Genomic DNA, 6000 nt, shown 5'->3' with positions numbered 1-6000 from the left:
GCGGACTGTATCGAATCGCGCTGCCGGCGAACCGAACGAAAACTTTGGCAATTACACAAATTGCTCATCGCTCATTACGCCCCTCCCCGCGGCGACGCATCAGTATTCATTAAAAGCGCAATTAGCGGAGTGCATAGCCCTCGGAGCGGTGCGGTCCTCAAAGCGAAACATTACGAAAATGTCATTCGTCAAAATTTCCCCGAAGACTGTCGGTCCGGGTCGCGCGGGGCGGCGGGCCGGGCGGCGGGCCGGGCGGCCGGGGAGCCGGGGCGCCGGGCGGGAGGACGATCCGGCAGTCCGGGGCGCTCGCGGACCGCGCTCGCTCGCTCGGCGCGCCGCAAACTTCACTGTGCCGGGACCGGGACTCGCGACGCGCGGCTAGTGTGTGCACGATCGCTTGCAGTGAAGTGTTGTGAAACTTTGCCATTTGGACTTTTATTAAGTTACTGGTAAATATTTGCATTATTTCATTAAATTTACAAAATAATTTACGTACAAGTTTGCTACATTGCTACGAAATTCGTAGCACGTTGTGATAGGAGCTTATGAATGAAAAACTTCTGTGACGTACCTACCTAATCGAAAACTTTGGACTGATCTTATAAAGGGTATGTTTTCTTTATATGGTTTTTCCAAAATTAATAAACTATGAACAAAATTTAAATGCCCGAAAAACAACAGCTTCAAAGTTATTTTTGAAGTAGCTTTAAAATTAGTTTCAAAAGTATTTTATTTATATACTACTGTAGCATTTTCAAATAATATGGGGTAAGCATTAATAATTTGTTATAATTAGTTAAATAGATGAAAAAATTTGGAGTTTTAAGATGTGGATACTACACGGCCGTGTAGAAAGTAAAAATTTTCAATTTATCGAACTCTACCTACATAAAATTTTAACCCTATAAGTCAACGGCCTATAAAGAAGGGGGTAGTGCGAACTTCATACGCATGCAAGTACCCAGTAAGTGCCGCCACGTCAGGTATTGTTTGACAGATCAGGGTAATCCCCACGTCGGCGACACCTCGCTGCCACTCGATCGCACATTACGTACACGTAAGCACAAGGGATATACGACGTGTACCTGTACATGTAAGGCCGAGGACAAACGGTGAGCCTCTCAATCGAACAATACATTAACTAAAGACCGCTTTGTCTGGGTATTGCAGGCATTATACATATATTTAAGTTATTCGGTAATTTATTCGGCTTTACATTGTAAAGCATTATGTGTTTAGTGGTAGGTGTTCAAGTTGTCGGTTATATTTTTAATAGTTTTAATAATAAAATGCAAAGACATCTCGGCAAATTATTATTCCATTAGTCAGCAGGTAGATGGGTTTTATGAATAATATTGTTTGTAATTTTTTTAAATGATGCTCCGACTAGTATGTTCCCCGCCTAATATTATCGTAAAGCATTTTGTACATTTTGCGACGTGACTAATCCGACACGCACCGAGTAGACAGAATAACTAATTGCAGACGGATTGTAATAAATCATCCGCCTACGTATATACATGTTCACACGATAAGTTTTCGCGGTTACTTGCAGTTTTGACGATGGTAGAGTACGTTTCCCAGAAATCATCATCCCATTATTAACAGAAATGTTTTGAGATAGTGCAATTTGGGAATTTTGGGATATACCTGTAGCATATCTTATTAATGTACTCGTACATTAGTATTAAATAAGGCCTTTGCTATTTTTTTTATGTGACAGGAGGCAAACGAGCAGACGGATCACCTATACCTATAGACGGATGCTATACAGGTAGACAGTATTTCGTCGATAACATTTTACGAGTCAGTCAGTCATAATACGAATTAGCTGACCCGGCAAACTTCCGGAAATAGTGAAAGAATTCTTCAAATCGGTCCAGTAGTTTCGGAGCCTGTTCAATACAAACAAACAATTGAATCTCTCCTCTACATAATATTACTGTAGAGTAGCCAATACTTGCTAGGAAACATGTTTCAACAGATGTAATAAAAAGCGCAAAAATTTAATGAGTTAACAGAATACTTACGAGTATACTACCACAAAAAGCGCTCAGGGAGTAGAAAGCTTTAGCACCGACCTATTTGTCCCAGTTTTCTCTATGTAGCGCGAGATAGGCGCTGAAGCTCGAGCTAGGCTTGGCACGTGTCGGACTGTCTGCTGTCGGCTGCAGGATGCGATGGAATAGTGCCAGCCTATCTGGTATTCATTCCTAATTAAATCCTTATGTATGCCTTGGAAAGTCCTATCCTATCATGAAAACTGTTGAGCAAACTACGAGCGTTCTCTTTCTTACCTATCTTTATCTTAAGATTTTCTGATAGGTAGTTTAATCAGATTTAATAAATGTTTGTATTATTTTAAGTTAAAACATTTTTTTATGATACTAAAATACTCGTGTCTCTATCATGTGAATTACTAAAAATTCACGTTAGTCTATACCTATCGATGTTAAGCAATTATCTAGTTCAGTAAACCAGCAGACTTTTATTATTAAAAGTAATGTAGTTATGATGAACAGTATCGTTATAATATTATTGATAGATAGGATTAGGTACTAACATGGAAGACATTAACTACTTTAAATTAATCTTGTCAGAAGTGATGTTCGAATAAACAATATTAAAGAGTACATCGCAAGAAAATACAATAGGTCCTATAGCTTTTAAATGACCGATCCTATAATTAAATTCTTATTACCTATTCAAATATGAAGTTAACAGTGCTCGTCGAATGGCGCGGTCGGCGCTTAATGTAACTTTTCCGAAATAAAACTGCGAAAGTTGTCCGTTTTTACTAAGGTTTTCCGTGATGTATGATTCAGTATGCCCTCGGGCGAGAGGCAAGAGGCTTAATCCTCGAGACAGCTGCTGGAGAGCTCACCTGACTGAGGCGGACGGGCGCGCGGGAGGGGTTGACTTGAATACGTCCGCTCCAGTTTCGCGGAGCCTAAGCGGCGCGTATTAAATCTAGAGCCAGCGTCGCCGGCCGCTTAGCTCTCAGTTGACAGCTCGCTGTCTGCACCAAAATACACAGACGTACAGAGGCTTTCATGTGCTTTATAATCTGATCTACAGAAAGTTGTGATGGATTGAAGATAACGCATATCTGCCAACTGAATTTTCGGTATAGGTTTTAGGAAATATTTCGGTAAACATTTCAGATATGGATATAACTTTAAACACTGATAGTAATTTACTTTTTACTCGACTGCGCTAGAAGGAGGGTTACATTTTTAGCCGAAAAAATCAAACATTGAAACTGAAATTCCAAAATCAATCAATGTAATATTGCGAGGTTGTTGTCGGCTATTTTCATAAAATATACTAAGGATATTTTATCTTAAAAAGACAAACGCAAAGCCCAGTGGTGTAATGTATTATCTGCTCATTCTCAACTCAATGCAGGCTGATTGATTATACTCCCTGAATAGGGAAGTCTACATTTTGGAATATAGGACTGAGATAATGATCTTAGAGGATTTTTATTGAGGTATTGGGAAAACTTTAAGCTCAAACATCCGTGCCCCTCGCTCCCATTTACACTAAACTTACTCGTACAGCGGTAGTAATAATGGCTGAAGCGGCAACAAAAAGCGGAGAGCTCGTCACGCGTGGGCGCCGGTGACCCACTTGTGCGCGCTAGACGCTCTCGAGTTCCATTTTTCTTTGCTTTGACAACCCATTTAGGTAAGATCCCAACAGGCTTGGAGATTTGGTACGACACGGTATGATAGTAGTACCTAGGTACAGTTTGGTTTAGCCACATGTAACTATCTTGTCATTGAGCTCAGATTTTACTAAAAATCCCAACTAATCCCAACTAATATTATAAATGCGAAAGTAACTCTGTCTGTCTGTCTGTCTGTCTGTCTGTTACGCTTTCCCGCTTAAACCTCGCAACCGATTTTGATGAAATTTGGCATAGAGATAGTTTGAGTCCCGGGAAAGAACATAGGATAGTTTTTATCCCGGTTTTTGAAACAGGGACGCGCGCGATAAAGTTTTTCTGTGACAGACAAAATTTCACGCGGGCGAAGCCGCGGGCGGAAAGCTAGTCGATCTATAAAATCAAAATCAAAATCAAAAATATTTATTCAGTTTAGACCACAAGTGGCACTTATGAACGTCAATAGAAAATAATAAAAAAAGAAAAGGTAGCCCTTATGGGGCACTTTACATGTCTCCTTATCTTTTGGGCCCTACCAGCGCTTCGAGACAAACATATGGCAAGTGCTGAGAAGAAACGCCGGAACAAACTCAGTCACCACTTATTGCCAGGAATTATCTAACGGTAAGAATAGTCAAATTTAAGTACATCAAATATGTGCAGACTGAACTGACCACGCATCCTTGTCATCAATATAGTCTCGAACCTTGTAGTACCCTTTGGACATAAGGGTATTTTTTATATGTATCTTAAATTTGTTTATTGGCAATTCGACAAGGTTGTGTGGTATTTTGTTAAATATGGTAATACATTTCCCCAAGAATGAATTACCTATCTTATGCAACCTAAATGATGGAACAGCAAGTTTATTCTTATGTCTCGTGTTAAATGAGTGGACGTCACTTTTCTTAGTAAATAAATGTATATGTTTACGGACATATATTTATAAAAGCGAAAGGTTGACTGACTGACTCATTCACTCTTCATGAAATCTCAGAAACTACAAGTGCTAAGAGTCTCAAATTTTTCATGGAACGTAGGTGCTCACTAAGAACTACAAAACTCCACCCCTAAGGGAGTAAAACGTGATCCACGGCCCACGCGTACGAAGTCGCGGGCGGCCGCTAGTTATTTAATACATATAGTAGGTATAATCGTATAAGTAATTGTATCGTGGAATAGGTATTTTAATGTACGCAAAGTGTGTGTTAGGCCAAGAACAAACCCGAAATCTTTTCCATAGTAGAAACGTAGCGTAGTTTCCAAACACTATGCACTTTCCCAGTTTCAAAACAAAAAAGTCCTATTTGCAAATGGTCAGAAAGTGCAATCGAGCTATTAAGTAGGAGCGTATTGGGCAGTCAGTAAGCCGAGCGAGGACGAGCGATGAGGCGCCGTCGCGAGTGATTGTCGCGGGCGTCGCCGCATTAACTAAATCCCGATAAACCGCTTAGCCGGACCGGACGCGCCCGGACAGCCGGCCGCACCGGACAGCTGGCCGCCCGGACAGCGCTCGCCGCAGACAATAGAGCTCGAATTAAAGGTCGTTACCCACTGGCGCCGATCGGAACTTCGAATTTCGGGTATCCGAGCTAACTTACTTTGTACAGGCATTGGCTTTAAGCTGAGTGGCTGGAGTTATATGTCCGTCGGGGGTAGTTGTTTCAAGTGGTTCTAATTTATATCAAGCATATCGTTTTATAATTTTACTTATGTAAATTAACTGAAATCTGGTTAGGCAAATACAAACCATTAGATTGCTACTTATTCACCAGACTAGTATTTATTAAATGTTGCCGTTGGCATCAACTGTTTAATAACCTACCCTAAAGCTTTTGCAAAATAATGCAATGTTCTCAGTGTTGAAATTCGAAAGTGTAATAATATTTATTTGCGAAAGTACTTTAAGTGGGCTTATTCTGTAGTTGCTAAGTAGATAGGTACAATTTAATCATTGTGCGCAAAAATGAATCATCTATAAAGATAAAACCGATAAAGACCTGATTAAATCCAAAAAACATTGGATTGAAGTACGTAGATAATGCCAACAGCATAAATTAAGATAACGGTCTCAAAATAAGGCTTATCTTTAAGGATGCTGGAGCAAGAACTGACGTGAAACCTAGCGGAGCGTGGAGGCAGGTTTGGTCAAGGCTTATCGACGGCAGCAGGCCGGTGGTTCAGTGATCGCTGAACTAGCTACGGACGCTAAACCTCCGGAACAGATCAAGGGATTAAATCTTATCGAACATCAGGCTGTTGATATTAGTCAAAACGATTTACAATTATGATTACAATCGGATAACGAAGTAGGGAGTCATAAATAATAC

The 6000-nt window shown here is 40.4% G+C and overlaps 1 protein-coding gene across 1 annotated transcript in view; it reads left to right on the top strand.

The window, feature by feature from the left end:
• Window positions 1-385: 385 nt before the first annotated feature.
• LOC135078760 (uncharacterized) overlaps window positions 386-6000 on the top strand; it is a 30171-nt gene continuing 24556 nt past the window's right edge. Inside the window, exon 1 of the mRNA XM_063973317.1 lies at window positions 386-449. The gene's annotated coding sequence lies outside the window, so the exon portion shown is untranslated. The remainder of the gene's footprint in view (window positions 450-6000) is intronic.

This window comes from Ostrinia nubilalis, chromosome 15 (genome assembly GCF_963855985.1).
Source record: "Ostrinia nubilalis chromosome 15, ilOstNubi1.1, whole genome shotgun sequence".
NCBI classification, from domain to species: Eukaryota; Metazoa; Arthropoda; class Insecta; order Lepidoptera; family Crambidae; genus Ostrinia; species Ostrinia nubilalis.
The sequence above is the reverse complement of the archived record's forward strand: the minus strand, read 5'-3'. Positions and strand labels throughout refer to the sequence as shown.